The sequence below is a fragment of the Neolamprologus multifasciatus genome, chromosome 20 (assembly GCF_963576455.1).
Source record: "Neolamprologus multifasciatus chromosome 20, fNeoMul1.2, whole genome shotgun sequence".
NCBI lineage: Eukaryota > Metazoa > Chordata > Actinopteri > Cichliformes > Cichlidae > Neolamprologus > Neolamprologus multifasciatus.
In genome coordinates this window covers 10,295,558-10,313,068 of record NC_140458.1, presented here as the reverse complement: position 1 = coordinate 10,313,068, position 17,511 = coordinate 10,295,558, and the positions used below count along the sequence as shown (strand labels likewise).

General features: G+C 40.0%; 1 pseudogene across 1 annotated transcript in view; it reads right to left on the bottom strand.

The window, feature by feature from the left end:
- The window catches only part of LOC146494460 (synaptotagmin-1-like), a 66,142-nt pseudogene that overhangs the window by 11,117 nt on the left and 37,514 nt on the right, over window positions 1-17,511 (bottom strand). Inside the window, exons 3-4 of the transcript XR_014871567.1 lie at window positions 2,842-3,048; window positions 2,343-2,503 (exon numbers count right to left, since the gene is read on the bottom strand). The product of XR_014871567.1 is annotated as a synaptotagmin-1-like (transcript). The remainder of the gene's footprint in view (window positions 1-2,342; window positions 2,504-2,841; window positions 3,049-17,511) is intronic.

Genomic DNA, 17,511 nt, shown 5'->3' with positions numbered 1-17,511 from the left:
CCTGGCTCTAGAGGTTTTTTTTAATTTTACCTAGAACGGCCCGAAAATGCTGTTGAACATGCAGACTTACATGCATGCTTCACACCCCCACTCACCCATCTCCCACACACACACACACGCACGCACGCACACACACGCACACACACGCACACACACGCACACACACGCACACACACGCACAACCAAATACACTCACATTCTCACACAGTGTCCTACGTGGCATTCTGTATCTTTATTGTTGTAAATGCTTTTCATTCAAGCATGCCAGGCCACACAATGCAGGATCCAAGATTATTTCTGATGGTAAATGTAAATGGTTTATCTTGTGATGTCTTAAGTGTGGTAAAGGTTATGCGTTGATGTTTCATTTAAACGTCGAGGCCCCCAAAAATCTATATTAATGTCTCAAGTGAAATGTACACATCCACTGAGGGATCATGCTGAGAATTAGCAGTTCCTCTCGAACTTTCAGAGGGGGTTCAAAGATAAAGAAATGGTACGTCTGAATTGTTTGCCCTTTCAACTCCATGGGTTGAAATGTAAGCTCAGTACTGAGTTTTTATTAAGCAGAATGTGTACTAAAGCAGCCGGTTGACTTGTGCGGCATTAGGTTTGGATCGACTAAAATCAGACTTTTGCATTTGACTGAAGATGTGGGCAAACATTCTGGCCCACCATTTCTCTTCAATGGCACCCAAGTGCTTCGGAGAGAGAGAGGAGATCAATGACTGTCACCTAGTATGTCAGCAGCATGGGTCATCCAGGAAAGTTACTCTCAAGTCAAGTTGTGGCCATTCAATGGTACCTACTGCAAGGGCATATGCTGGTCTTTGTCAAGGGGTACAAACATCTTTATCTGCTGTGGAACTCGGAGCATGTTTGCACAACCCGGGGTACACCATATTTATTTTATAGCTAAGTTAGCAAATCTTTGAAGAGGAATTATTTGTAAGACATCAGTATTTTTGGTCGTGATACACAATAGAGGCCTCTAATAGTGGAAACATGCTCCAAGCTCTCAGTGAGGTAAAGTTTCAGCTAATATTTGACAAATATCCAGCTTACCCCTTGCACATGCATGTTAGTGATCTCTAGTGAGCTGCTCAGTGCACTCATCATTCAAAGGCTCAACCATAGGATGAGTTTCATGTTCATTTCAAACCATAGACAACTTAAACAGATGTCTGTTCTGTTTTTTGTTGTTTTTTTATGCCAAAATTGCAATCTCTGGATATACAAGACATAGCATTTAGTGCGGCATATCAGTTCAGTGGGTTTTGCGAAGCAGCTTAATCGCTCCCATGGAGTCCTCAAGCACCCACAGCACCTAAGCTTGCAAAAACTAAGGAAGCCATAGCACTCATTGTCATCATCACTGCAATCCAACCCCTCCAAGCCCAGCCCAGCCCAACCCCACTCCCACCACCGCTCCCACCCTGCCCTGGTCTGTGCTTACACAGAGTGGCCAGAGAGGGGTGCCGCGTGCTATCAGACCTACCGTAGGCAGAGAAGTCCACCACAGTCAAGATACACGGAGCACACATAAGACACAAAGCAGGAAGGAGGAGAGCAGAGACAAAGGAAGAGATTGAACTCACAGCAGACACCAAAGAAGGGTAATCACAGCAAATGTAGTTAGCTACACTGTAGGGACTGAGGAAAATGACAGACGGAGAAGCCCCCTCATTAGCACAATCATATCTTGTCCATTGGAGTTTTAAAATAACATCAATTTTAGATATGTTACTGCACCTCATCAAATTATCAATCATGTTTATGGAAAAAATAATAATTATAGGCCCAAAACAACAGCATTGTACTAACTAGTAATTTAAATAATTACTCTTTCAGGACGAGGAGAAAAACAATGGCTGTTCTGTATGTTAAAGTCTTGTCATTTTCCACTCAAGTCCCAAAGCACAAGTGAGAGAAAGAGCAACAATAACATTAATGACAAATACATTAAATGAAAAAAAGAAAGAGAAACAAATAAATTAAAAAACATTAACCATGGTGGATAAAGAATGTAATTAACAACTGTGGAGAAAAACTGGGTTAGAAAACATCAGAATTGTAAAGAATCTCTGTTTTCATCTAGCCTAAAGTCCAATACAATTCAAACAGGCTAAATTATTTTTAAAGCTACTCGAATAAAATATGGAAAAAAAAATTTTGTTATTATTTTATTACAATGCCAAACACAACACCCCTAAGCCTTTATATAATAGGCATATTATTATAGTCATATATAGGTTAAAGACATTTGTTGTTTGCTTTGCTTTATATTCAGTACAATTATAAATTATATCAGGCAGGAAACATCCTCCTGAGGCAGAACATACCTCTCCACCTTTCAGGTTCTTCATTCCCATGTCACCCTTCCCCTTCTTGCCCTTCTTGTTCTTCTTCTTTTTGAAACAGCACTTCTTGACGATGCAGAAGCAGCATGTTAGAATGAGTAAAGCGGCGACCACGGCGATGGCGATGATGGCCCATGATGGCACTGAGGAGCATATACACACCAGTGTACAGATGAACGCACACAGAAAAGCTACAAGTAAATACTGTGACATTTGACCGACCAATCATTAAGCCTCCTGTCACGTCCTGGGCCAAATATATTTAGTAAAAGGTGGTAGGTTAGCAATTAGATCTAGTGAGAATTAGATTTCCCCGCCATTAGGAAGAGCAGCCAGTGATCAATACTGAATAAAGACATTAAAGGGCTGCAAATGCCTGCAGCAAAAAGAGAAAATCTAATTCCAAATTCATTGCTTAGAGTTGTATCAATGAGAACTGGGTAATGGCTGATCGGATGTTTGGGGCTTGCGTGGCACTCACGTGGGATCTTGTCGATTTCATTCAGGAACTTGTTTTTGATCTCGTCAAAGGCATCATTCTTGCTCACTGGTTCGGTGGAGTTGTCTGCCGAGACTAACGCGACCGGCGCTGGAGTCACAGTCAAGGCACTGGCTCCCGTTGGCTTAGCAGCGACCATGGGCGTTGTCTGATGCCTGAACAAGTTCCACTTCATTTAGGCTGCACGTACTGTCCGTGAAAAAAAAGGGGAGGGGGTTATTAGTAGGGAGACCCGACCATTCATGACTTGTTCTCAACCAGCATAATATATTCCACCTGTGTGTCACTACACCGCCAACATTCACAGGTGGGTGTTAACAGTTTGACATTAAAGGGTTGAGTCATTTGACTGATTTTCACATTTTTTGAAGATGTTTGAAAGAAAAAACTACACAAATAAATGCAAAAACACACGAGTTATAGTAAAGCATTAATTTACCAGAAAACAATCAGAAAGGCTAAAACAGTGAAATACTTTGTTTGACTTAAAAGATAAAATGGATATATGGTTGGAGCTGTCTTATGAAAGTCGTCTAAATCAGCGGTCCCCAACCATTTTTGCGCTACGGACCGCTTTATGTCCGACAATATTTTCACGGACTAGCCTTTAAAGTGTCGCGGATAAATACAACAAAATAAAACCAGTACCGGTACCAAAAAAGGAAGATTTATTCATAACGCACGGGAAAAGACCCAGGGAAATTGAGTTAACAATAAAAACGATTAAAAAATGATGATAAAAACCAATAAAAACCCTGAAAACCATAAATTTCACACCTGGGCCTCAACTCTTGCGGCCTGGTTGGGGACCACTGGTGTAAATGATACAAAAGGTATAGGAGAGGGATAGCTGATATATTCGATTCATGGTTTTGATATTTACTCCCTTTCGTGACATATAAAAATGTGTTTGTTAGCCACTGAACCTCAAAAATGTAAATCACCAAATTAAATACAGGTCATGACAGAAACAAAAGACTCATTCACAGAAGTTGAACTTGTAAACTTCTATGTGGCATTAAGTTGGACCAGTTGGATCTTGGTTTTTACATTTTTAATACTTGGTAAGTCCCAACGCTACTGATTATTTTGAGGAAATATACCTACAAAAAAAAGCAAAAAAATGTTATTACTTCTGCTGAAGTATCATTGAGATCAATATAGCTCCAAACTCTCTCTCTCTCATGCCTCCAGTTAAATATATATGTAGTAGTATATGCAGAGGCTGCTTTCAAATCCATCTGCTGAATCCATCCAGCTTAGAAGCCAGTTTTGATATACTATGCAATGCTGACAAATCAAATGCGAAACTTGAAATTTCCTGAGTGCACACAGTGAGTAGAGAGTGTCTGGTGTCCAGAAGTTAAACTTCTGAAATGAACAATATTTGCATGTATATAGACTTACGATGTTTTAACTGGGGAAATGAGAAGCTGATCTGTGTGCATGTTTGTCTGTGTGTGTGTTTCTGTGTTTGCGTAACATACGCCAAAGTGAATATTTTAAATCTGACTTTTCTTTTCAAATGTCTGGAGAGGGCCCCGTGTCAGATTGGCGACCAGTCCAGGGTATACGCCTCTCGCTCTATGGTAGCTGGGATAGGCTTCCTCTAATATAAGCTGAGAAAGGAGATCTTTGGGTTCCCAGAGAACCTTGGGTAAGGCTCTGTGGTTTCATTTCAACTTTGTTCATGAGGAGCTCACCAACAATTATATAACTTAACAACCATTAGGTGAATAGTATGCAATTTTTATTTAATTTTTTATTTTTTTGCTTTTTGTGCTATATCCAACTCAATTTTTTAGACATTCTCTTTATTTATCTTGCAGTCAGCCAGTTCATCCACTGTCTGAAACAAGCCACTGTATCTTTTAATTGGCTGCCCCTCACAAATGAAGTATTTGACCTGTGGCTAACAGGGCCGTTTATTCCTCACAGCATTTGTTTGCCTTATATTACTGTATAAGGGATATGCAAACTTTATTACATCATGAAGAGCTAAGAGTAGACAAAAACTAAAACAGAGTGTGTAGATGAGCCTGAATCTTTGGCTCCCAACGATTATTTGTACATAGGTTGACTTTATTATGTGAAACTCTGGTCATGGGTACTAAAGGCATTTGCTGCTGTAGCAGCATACATGACAGTAAAATCATAAGAGATCCATTTTAACATATTTCATACAATTCTGAGGTCACTTGCAAAGACTACTTGATCAAGGCACTAACGCTATTTCTTGTCTGATGTTACTTCCATACGTGCGCCAGCTGTGCCTGACCAGGACAGATGTTTAACCATAGACAGAAACAAAATAAACTACTAGTAGCCATTCTCCTGTGGTGTTTCCAGAGGCCAAACAAATGTTCAGAGCTCTTATCTGTTCCAGAAATCACAGAGTGACAAGTGCAGCTGAAAGCAGCCTGCCGACAGAGTGATGAGTGATTGGGCAAGACCTTGATTCAGAAAGCAGAACAAGAAGACAAGCATAACAAGACCAGACTTCTGCTGCTGATTTCATTAAAGTCATGGTGATATGGGGAAAAAGAAGGAATTTCCTATTTCTCAAGTGCCAATTCTCCAGGATGGTGCCAGAGATTCTGCTTCTATTTATTGCTACATATAAATTATTCAAATTGAGGCTGACAGCGGAAAGGATAAGCTTATATTATTCAGGGGCCAGGACCACTTTATACATCCCAAAATATATTATGTAAAATAACTTGTGCTGCTGTTATGCAGACTGATGTTACCAGTGATGAACATCTTGTGAATAGATGGGGAATTGAACAATTACACAAACATTGTCAGTTATTGAGAAAATTACTGAGGAATGCTTTCATCCATCACACATTTCAAAATGAGTGGGTTGTTCAATGAAACAGCAATCACAAGCCTCACTGTCTCCACTCTCCACTGTATTATGCATTACAGTAGATATTGTAGGCCGTTAAAGATATCCACTTACATCTGAGGTTTATGGGCAGTTTTTCCTTTTTGTCCCTCACATTTGATCAAGCCAGACCAATCAAATTACTATTCATGGTTATGTGTACAAGAATTTTATCTCCTCCACACTGAGGACGAACAGAGGGGACACAGACTTGTTTTATGACAAACATTAGCCCTGTTTTACAGCTAGCTAAGCCCTTACTACTCGCTCCAATAAAATCAGATAAATAAACCATTTTTATTTTAAAGAATGCCATCAAACACCAGACAATGCCTTTTAACAAAACTAAGATTTGAGAAAAATATCTCCTTGTGGAGGCTGCACTAAATACAAAATACACACAGTCTCCAGGGTAGGAAACTTAATCTTCTGAATAAAAAACAGGTCATATCAGACATCCAAGCAAATTGACCTTGCAAGGTGCTTGTTCCTTTTCTCTGACTAGATCTAAATATGCATATCCTGAAATAACTTGCAACAATAATGATCCACAATGCCTCGCTATCTAAATAAAGGAACATTTCTTAATGGGAAATTAAGCATAAAAATTGGTATCACGTATGACGGTTTTGCAAGTATTTAGTCTTGAACCAAAAAGTTACAGAAGATAAATGAGTCTTCTAAGTCGTTACAATTAATTTTTGTTTAATAAAAATGCAAAGCCACCAATGTGAATCCTCAAGTGGCACTAGAAGTAAAGCTAAGTAATTATAATGCATCATCTGGAATGATGAATATCTGCACAATGGAGACTTTAACTGGGTAAGTGAAAACTTTATCTTACTGCTGATAAATGAAAAGTCAAAGGATCCACATAGTCATTAAAATTTTTTCATTAAGGAGGATAAACATTTGTACCAAGCCTCAGAGTAATCTATCAAATAGTTGTTGGAACTGTTACGCCTCCTCTTCTTTCTGCTCTCGCTGCAGGGTTTCTTTCCACAGCAGTCTGTAGGCAGAAAGAGTTGCTGACATATTATGGGTATGCTTGTGTAGGCCTCCACAATAGCTCAAATAAGCCTGGCCTAACTTTTTTTTATCTGTCTCCTTCCAAGGATCCACGTTTCATGTATTTTTTTAATTTTTAAGAAATGAACTGATAATTGGCATCCTAACCTTTCTATCCCCTGTTTTCTCACTCGCTGTGAGCTACAAGATGTTTCTGCCAGCACCAAAGTAGTATACTACCCACCAGGCTGACACTACTAAGAGCCATGTCAAAGTGTAGCTGATAACTACAAAGATCTGATGTAATCTACCATCATAAATCACTACAGTGCATATATGTAACATATTAATGCAACATTTTCAAAAAACTAGGAGTCAGACTGGGAAGTTCAGTCCCTGAACCAACAGATTAAACCCTGAAGATAAGTAACAGTAACACTTGCCCCTTGCTCATTATCATCACTGAAAGGCCCTTGAGCAAGACACTTAAACTCCATCTGCTTCAGCGGAAATGTACAGTGACCAGTAGATCAGACAGTATTTGTACTGGGCAGCTTCCAGATCTAAATGTGTTTAAGTGTTTGAGGGTTGAGCAGGCCCTGAAACAGCAGCAGTTAGGGCCAGGAAAGCCCACCCTGGATGGTATAAATAGCCTTTCCATCCAATATATATTTAATATAAACCATGACTACTGGAACTCTGTGGGAGGTTTAAGCTCCATCTTTCAATGCGCGTCTCATTTCGTTAGAGTTTGAGTCATCAGAATTAGTTAAAACAAAATGGCTCAGCTGCACGGCACACAGCAGCACAGCTATGGGCATGATCCTTCCCTTATCACGAAACACACTGCTCAGAGTTGGATTGAGATCAAGCATATTTAGCTTTCCCATGCAAACAGACTTGGTATATTAACGCCAAGTACAAGCACAGCACTTGTAAGTGGTACACAAAGGTTAAATATTTATCTTTCAGTAAAAGGTGGGATAAAATGAAGGCGAAGGCAGGTGGTTTTAATTTAACTAACAATCACTGGAAATGCCAAAGGTTGTTTCTTTCATTAGTAAACAAATTAAAGACATTTTTTTTAAAATACATTCATCTTTTCAAATGTATTAAATAACTACTTCAATCTTTTAGTTGCAGAAATCTTGTTGCACAGTAATATTTATATGACCAGATTCAAAATTAGAAAACGTTTTCATAAAGTAACATAGTTTTTAAATCTTCTGAATTTTTTCTTATTTTAAGTTGACAATGCAACAACCTCCCCACCTAGATCTGATGCCGCAGATCATGTTTGGTGTCCTAACCTAAGCTCCAAGCTTTAGGAGTGTGCTTTGCATCATATTTAAGAGCACGAACTGCATGTGTGTTATGCTGTAAAATAAATAAGATTAGTAGGTGATATTTAACAAAAAATACTCAAGGCACACTAATGGTTTACCACATCATATGTTGTCTTCTTCATCATTAGAGGAAAATATGAGTCACTTAGAAACAGTCCAATATATCTCCAGGCTTATCACTATTATTACCCTGCACCTGTCAAATCCTAATGATGCAATCAGTGTGTCCTCGTGCAAACATAAAAATTTAAAAAAAAACCATCACTAAGAAACATGACTAAGAAATTCTGTGCCCCTATCTGGGGCAGATAAGCCAACTGCAAGCACGGGGACTGTGTTTAGTAAGGGCTTATTAGCAACCAGGTCAGATCTCCGACAAAACAACCTAAGGAGAGTCAGCTAAAGTCACGCAGCTGTTTCACTGCACAACAACAGGGCAGCCTGAGTAGCAATTAATTAACAATCTGCAGCCAAAGAGCCAGGTCTGTTTTCCCTCTGCGCTGACGCTTTGCCTCTATAGCCTTTCACACAGCTGTCCAATAGTGGCCAAAGTATATCTGTGTGTGTGCAGCAAAATTATAGATCCATCCAGACTTGAATTCAAATGCAGCGCATGGCTTTAAACCCCAGAAACATCATAACATCTACTTTCAAAATGGCTTCAACAAATGAAAAGAAAACTGGTCCCAGGGTCATGTGACTGCAGCCTGGGGCAACAGTCAAGATCAGTGGGGCGGCAAATTAAGTATTGAATACAGTAAAGCACTTTGAAAAGATACAAAGAGAAAGGACAGTAAAGAGTGCTTGGATGTCATTGGCCACCAGACGACCAGGGCCCTAAAAGATACAGAGCAATCTGAATTACTCTGACCCCAGTGAAATCATTCAACCCCCACCGAGGCTCCTACCATCTGTGACATTATGGCTTCTGTGTGGGTGAAGTGCTTGGCCTCATACTGAACTAGCTGTGCATCCCATGCTGCTTCATAGCCCTATAAGCCTTCTTAATGTGATTGTTTATACAAGAAGCTACATACATGCAAAGCCTTTCATACTAGACAGACCCTTAAATTTTGCAGAACTGACCGTCATGCAAAATAGTATTTCTTTCACAGAATATTTCTTTGTGATAAGTTGCATGTATGGGTGTGCTCTAATTTTGTACTTTTGCGTTTCATGCTGAGTGACTCTTTCATCTGAATCCCAATGAGCTATTTTAGGTTTGAGCCAAGTTGCATAAGATATTGAGGATATTGTTTAAAGGGTAATTGTTCAAAAGCATCACGCAAATCTCGAATTCATGATAAACACACTTGAAGAAACTGGACGAAGAGAATACTGGCTCAGCTAACACTGAGTCACAGCTGACCTCTGACTCTCTAGGCTGGATTTCAGCTGAAAATGTGGACTGGAATATTAAGAGAATAAGGAGCATTGTATTTTATTAGATCCATCAGACAGAACAGCACTGTAGTTGGAAAGCTGAGCTGAGATGGTGGAGTTCTTTCAATTAGAGATAATGTGCAGCTTTGTTCCTGAACTCTTGCTACTTTATGGTAATTCACCCCTGCTGAAATGGACTCAGGGCTCCTATAGTCTTAATGGGCTCATTTTGGCCAAGTTTTAATAGGATTACAGTGAGGATACTGATAGTTGCCTTGCTTGTTATTTACTAGCAAAGACACAGCGTGGACAAAATCTAAGATTGCAACTCACATGTCACTTTATTAGGTTTACCTTACTAGAACTGGATCTGAACCCTTTCTGAAGACACTATTTATATTTTAAGTATTCATGTAATATATTAATGTAATATTATTCATGGCTAGATTAGATTAAAACATATACACTCACAAGTCACTTTATTAGATACAGTTTGCTAGAACTATATTCTGATCCATGGGTCATACCAGCCTTAATTTTTCATAGCATAGATTCAACAAGGACATTCAAGGAATGTTTTAAATATTCCTTGGAGATGTTGGTCCATATTGGTCCACATATGATGACATCACACATTTGCTGCTAATTTTCAGCTGGACATCTATTATGCAAATTTCCCATTTATGTTCAAGAAACCAGTTTGAGATTATCTGATTTTTGTGACATGACATCTTACCCTGCTGGATACATTCATTAGAGATGTGTACACTGTGGTTACAAAGGGATGGACATGGTCAGCAATGACAGTCATATAGGCTGTGGCATTAAAAGGAATCTCAACTGGTACTGAGGGGCCCAAAGTTCCACCACACCTTTACTTCACCACAGCCTGAACATGGATACAGAGCAGTTGTTTATGCCAATTTCTGACCCTACCATTCAAATGTTGCAGCAGAAATCAATACATATCAAACCAGGCAACATTGTGCAAATTGGCGCCTCAGTTTCTAGTTCTTAGTTGACTGGTATGGCACCCACTGTGGTCTCCTGCTCACAGAATAGTTTCTCTTTTTTGGTATTCTCTGTTTTTTTTTCTGAAATACTGTGAATCATCCATCTACAAGACACGCCATGTTCAAAGTCACTTTAATCACCTTTCTTCCCCATTCTGAATCTTGGTTTAAACTTCAGCAAGTGGTCCCGGCCATGTCTACATGCCTAAATGCACTGAGTTGCTGCCTTGTGGTTGGTCGATTAGATGTTTATGCAAATGAGTGGCTGAACAGGTGCCCCTAACAAAGTGGGCAGTGAGTGTATATTTATTTGTATTTGCAAAAACACAATTATACTGCCACTGGATTATAGTATTAACAATAGAGTTTTCTGTATTGCTCTACAGTACTTGCAACAACAAGTTTAGAAGGGCTCCATGGGTATATCTTGTTAAGTCTTTCATGTTACTCCATGTTTCATCTCTGGTTCATCACATATAAAGTCCACTTATCAGATTTCACCAGGCATGCAGAGTCAGATAACTGCTAATTGTATGGCAGAGGCAGATTTCTGCAAGGTAGCCTACTGGAGTTTTAAAGCACTCCCTGTTTTGCAATTGCATGGTAGACAGCCAACAGTCTGACAAAAGCACTTGCAAATCCAAAAACACAGCATGCAGAGTAAAATATGCTTCAGAGCCACATTCCTCAGTTTATGACCAACAGCCTTCAAACTGCTGGCCACAATAAATTGCTATGAGTATGCCAAGTGTCTGTCAGATGCTATATTTTATTTAACAGCGATTTAAACAATAAACTCCCCCAAGATGGCTCAAACGTCAGTGTTAAAAAGCTCTCATATAAGGTGTTTATGTCTCCTTATTTGTGTTAATGTGGCACATGATGGAAGTGCTGTTAGAAAAGCTGCTGTTCAAAAAGTGATGGCAAAGCATAGAAAATGAAATCTGACATTTTTATAACAAAAAAGAAAAACACTTTTAAAAGTGGACAGTAGCGCTGTAGACATTACTCTGCACCAACAAAGAGCAGATTGATTGACATTTACATACTCACTCAGTGACTGATCTGCTATACAGTCAGCGAAACTGCGGCCATCTAGGACAGGATATTTACAGAGACACTAGGACTCTGTGTACAGCTTCAGGGCTGCACGAATACTCTGACTGCAAACATAAACAACACAAGCATCTACAGAAAAAAGTATGACCATCCATCAGCGAGGTCAGCAGGGCAATTACACTTTTATGTCAACAAAATGATGAAAATCCTGCTGATGATGTGAACGCACTTACTGAGATAAGGATGTTAAAAAAAGGTGTTTTGCAGATCATCTCACTAAAGAGAATTAAAGAAGAGCCTCTTTCTCATCTATCGCATTGTGCACTGATCCAAAGGGTGGTCCAGAGGGCCTCATTTACAAACCTGCTTGTATAGATAAAACAATGCTTATTCTCACCTGCAGCTGAATGTGATTCAGCTATTATCAGGAGGGATTCTTGAAAAAAAGAGGGGGGGGGGGGGGGGGGGGGCGGATGCCAGGGTTTGAATGCTGAGTGAGGAGCTGCGGGGATCATTTACAACCAGTTGCCATACATTCTCCCTCTTCCCCTCAGCACATCCCCTTTCCCTGTCCCCTGATAGGTCGATTAATCATTCTGTCACAGAGACAGTGACCCAATCTGCATGTAAGGTTGTGCAGAGGAAATGTGACGGAGCAGAGGGCTTCTGCAGCACTGCAGATAGGCCGCATCTAATAACAGTTAAAAAGGGAACATACGTAGGCAGTAAGACTGCTAAACGTAAGGATTTACCCACTATGACTGCTCTGAAGAAGTGGCTTTGCTGAAATAAATAAATAAATAAAATCTGCACATTTATAGATAATGAAAATGAGTATTTATAAACCTACCTAGACTAGCATAAAGACTGCAAACAATGTAAATAGCACTTCTTTAAAAGTTTTGGTAGGTCAAAAAAGTAATGCCTCTTTGATGCCAAATCGAAAGTAATGCCTGAGATGCTCAGCTTTTGGCCCACAGGTAACATTGGGATCACCAAGTGGCTGACTGGACCACCATTTTCTAATCCACTAAGAAAATTTTACTTAGGAGGTCCCAGCTATGTCAAGCCAAAGGATTTCCAATTAAAATGCAGTTGCTGCTCCTGGATGCAGTAAAAAAACAGACATATATATCCAAACCAGGATGATATATTCAGTAATTTAATGTAGACCTGCTTGAAACTTAACTGTTTAATATTCATGTAACTTTTCAGACTACTAATCACTGGGTAAATTCAGAGGTTTTGTGTAACACTGTTGGTGTTACACAAAACAGTATGATGAAACATGCTGAAAACCACATCACTAATTCTCCAAGTATGCCCCTTCTCCGTGCTGTGCTCTCTCTGACCATCACAAACTGTCTCTTCCAATGAAGCCAAGGGGCCAGAAAAGAAAGCTGCTGGAAATTTCGCCATGACTAGCATGTTTTTTTTCCCCCTGTAAAGATTAAAGAGTGGTGAAACTGCCCCGTCAGCACTGCAGGAGGCTGTGACTAGTGACAGTGTCTAACCGTTTAACACTGAATCTCTCTGCCATCGCCTGCCAGAGACACACCATCACATGGGCTCGGGCCAGAACTGGAAAGGCTCGACTCTCACCTGGAGTGAAAAACAAATGGCAACTGAGCAATCATGGTGATAGCTGTGTTAACGTGTCAGAGAGGAAATCACTGACTCATTCTTAGAGTCCAACATGGCTGGCATTATCATTTTAAACAAGCTTTTGCTTGTGGAATACTTTAAGATTTAAGCTTAGGGAGAAAAACAATTTAACCTAAATAAAGCTATGGTAAGTTGGAAAACAACAGTAATATGGGTGCAAGAGGGCACACCCACTCTAGCACTATACTGTAGCACAGGATACAGGCTGCACAGTTAGAATAAGCCTCTTTTCTTTGTGTTCCTCTTTAAGCAGTTCCAGTATTCGGGCACCAGCTGCCTTCTTGGTGGGAGCCAAGAGAAAAAAAGAAATAAGATTGGTGAACTTCAAAGCTTCCTCTCATTTTTCTAGTTATGTATGAGAGACTCTGAGAGTATTTCTTAGTGCGAGAGCCACTGGGAGCGGCTGCCTGAGGTTTGAACTTAATGAGCCTGCCTGAATGTTTTAGAGCTTGACAAAAAAAAAGAATCATCGGAGCATGCTCAGTATCACATAGCCTCTTGAATACTCTGCACTCTGAATATTGGACATGTAAATACACAGATAGAGTACCTACAGTTCTGCATGAACATATAATATGATCCCTGACATTCTACAGTGTACTTGTCTACTCGACTTCTTAGAATTGAATGATCATGTGACCATTTCAAATGCAAGCCATTGACTGACTTTGATCATTGTGACACCAGATACTAGGGGAGAAATAGACCTAGTTTAAATCCCAATGTGTTATTCAGAACAAGGCGGAAGAATAAATAATGAATTGATAATTAACAATTCTCTTTGTTTGTAAAAATTGTGTTGTATTTGTAATTTGCTTTCAAAGCAGGATCAAAACTCCTGGCTTTCAAAAACACTGCAAAATAACACCCTAGCTATTTTTAGTCTATTTGTTAAATAGAATTTTAATTAAATGTAATTTAATAATAACTCTGCTGTGATAATGATAGGCTCAGAATGGCAAGAGTCAGCATTAGGAAGTAAGAAGTACACGCAGCTCATTATAGGTTTCGTCCTTGGTACTGTCACCTCAGTGCTGCCTATGCTATATGTCCCATGAGAGGCAGCAGAAAAAAAGAGCATCCTGCAGCACTTTATGAAATCCCCACCCCTCCCTCTATACTCCTCAGCACAACTGTCAGTCTCTTTTTGTGTCTAGCTTCTCGGTCTAAAAAGATAAAGAGTAGTGGAGCTTGTGTCTGTTTTGTTACATTGTGGGCAGACCTGGGGTTTGTGTGTGTGTGTGTGTAGTGTGCTTTTTCTGGCTCCACTTGCCTGTTTCTTAGTATTTAGGGAGGTTATGAGAGATACTGGTGTAGCTAAAGGGGCAAGCACAGCATCTGTCAGCAGGGCAGCCTCCTGGACACTCTCCAGGAAAGAGGTACAACATCCACCAGGCAAGCTAAATGAGCCGTGATCAATGAGAATAATATACAGAGCCAAAGCTACACTCCCCTTCCAAAAAATTTTACGTAACACTACCTGATTTGAAATCATTAATTTCGTGAACTCAAGGTCCTGTGGCTAGATCCCGGGGCAGATAAGGGCCCAGGAACGGTCTGTATTTCTTTTACAAGGAGTAAAGTTGGGAACACATGCATCGGTAACATGCACACAGCACCTGCGTTATTGTATAAGGAACGGAAAAAGAAATGCTGAAGTTGGACGCTGCAGGTAAAAATCCTCCAATACAGCAGCAACCACCAGCCCGTAACTCTATTCCAGATTCCACGAAGGAAGTGTTCAAGCAGAGCTGAGAAGAGACTTTAAAATACATCCTTACCTAGCACTACCGAAATTCCGTAATCCTGTTCTCCACAACAGGCAAACCCATTCACCAAATAGGCACTTAGGATTAATGCTACAGTGCCTTAATAATGTCCCTCGACTGCTTTCCCATCAGCACCAGAAACTGCAGTCCTCTTCGCACTGTTTCCACTGCAGCAATACTTGTTCTCCTATATACACACACACGCTCTCTCAGTCATTCTAGCTGTGACTACCCCCACCTCCGTTTCTCTCAATCCCCTCCTCCTCTCCCTCTCTTCACTCTTTCTTTCACTGAATGGAACCCCCTCCCCTTCTTTCAGCTCTCCCTTCCCCTCGCTTTCTCTCCATCTTCAATCTCTCTCTCCGTTCCAGCACTCGCTGCTCGGACAGCTGATTTGTGATGCTGCTCACAAGGTGCTGTATGCAGCAATCTGTCCACCGATGCATAAGGGCAATCCAAAAGCAGCCAGATGCTCTACAGTTTGACCGGCATCCATATCCTTATTCCAAAAACCACTGCTGCTGAAGGACTCAATTGGTTTCGGATGTGTCCCTCAGCTAACAAGGCTGCAAGTGTTTGAAAAAAACAACAACAACAACAACAAAAAAAAACGGGGAAATGAAAAGAGGACAGAGGAAAAAATGATATATTACAGAAGACACCACTATCCAATAATATGCACACACTAAGATGCCTGCTTACCTCAGCAGTAGTTTGCTGCTTTGGCTCTCTTTTCATTTATCTTGTTTATGTTCTTTGACTAACACCCCTGCTACTGTCATAATAAAAGATTTATTCTAGATATTCATACCAACCTAAACCTTATATAAATATATAGATATATAACGTTAGAAAACCTTTCCACCATGCTTTACATACTGTAAGCTGTGAAGTTTGATAAATAGAATCTGATCTGTATAATTCTTTGCATAAATATTGCAAAACCATCGAAATCCACAGCTTTTTTTCCCCTTACAGGTGGTGTTTTATTGGATTAATGAGAAGATGTAATGCACACTTTCACTTGACGCCAGTGGTCAACCAGACAGTTTGGAGCCCTTGGGGCAGTGCTGTGTGTCACTGGGAATTATCATCCTCCCCTAAGTGAATCATCCACCTTATTGGCCTGCAATGAGCGCTGGAACCAAAAATCAATAAAGTCTCAATCACTAAAAAGGGAAGGGGTAGGGATAGAGAGGGGGGTGGGTTGCTGCAATTTCAAAACATGCATCTGGAAGGGAGGATCGCAATTTGCTCCCTTTCTGTGACATTGCCATTTCTCAGTGCTGGGTCGAGGCCGTAATAGATACTTGCTGTTTTTGAATTAGAAGTGATTTGGTAATTAAAGGGAAGGTAATGGTATTCCAATAAAGTTCACATAAAGAAAAATGAGTAGAGGGCTCTGTACATCTTTGTCCGCTCCATATATCCTCACCTTCCCCTGCTAGACAAGGATCATTTTTTTATATATTTCTTTTTTATTCTATCACTGAATACATCAGTGGCAACGGGGCTTCAGTATCTTGCCCACAGGCACTTCAGCAAGCAGTGTAGGAGCTGGGGATCAAAACACTGACCTTCCAATTGATGGACAACCTGCTTTATCTCCTGAGCCACAGCCACCCCTTTAATAGTTTCTTTAATAACAAATTTTACTAATACCGTTAATAACAGTGGTTCAGTGGTTAGCACTGTCGCCTCACAGCAACAGGGTTTGATCCCAAAGTGCCAGTTGGGGCATTTCTTTGTGGAATTTGCATGTCCAGCCTGCAATTTCATGGTTTCCTATCAGCTTCTTTTCAAATTCTAGGTGTGAATGGCCGCAAGTCTCTCTGCTTTAGGCCTGGCAGACCTTTAGCCTTACAACAGGTGCGATAGGACAGTTGGATGGATGGATGAATGGGTGGATCTTTAAAAACAGCTAGCAAATGAACAATTTGAGCTTTATTTTTAAAGGCTAATTTACTAACCAGCTGATTTTATGGTTTACAGCAAACTCAAAAAAATGTTTTTGCATCTTTGTTCAGCTGTACACTGATACACAATTGGTATTAGTGAGTTGTTAGAGCAGCAGGAGGGTAATTAAGGAATTGATTCAAAATGACTACAGTGTTCAATCATCAATCCAAGAGTGTGACTCACTGATATGTATGCCTGTGTTTATGTCTGTGTCTGTGTGTGTTTAATTAATAAGGACGTGAAAGCTGAGCAATAAGCTGTACCAGACCTTGGCTAGACAAAGCACTTGCTATCATGATCTTTTTATTGTTGGTTTTGGCTTTATCGGTGTCTTCTGGTTTTCTGTCAACAACAACAACAACAACAACAACAAAAACTGAAATACGTTCTTAAAAATCACAGAGACACAATCCCTCCATCTAGTTTTGCGTAGGGTGAAAGTAAAATGACAGCCTTCCTGTCTGCTAATTTACAGACCAGCTCTGCAAATTAACAAATGTGACAATATCCTGCCATCATCATCGATCTATCTTTTTCACATTATAAGAGATATTTCATAG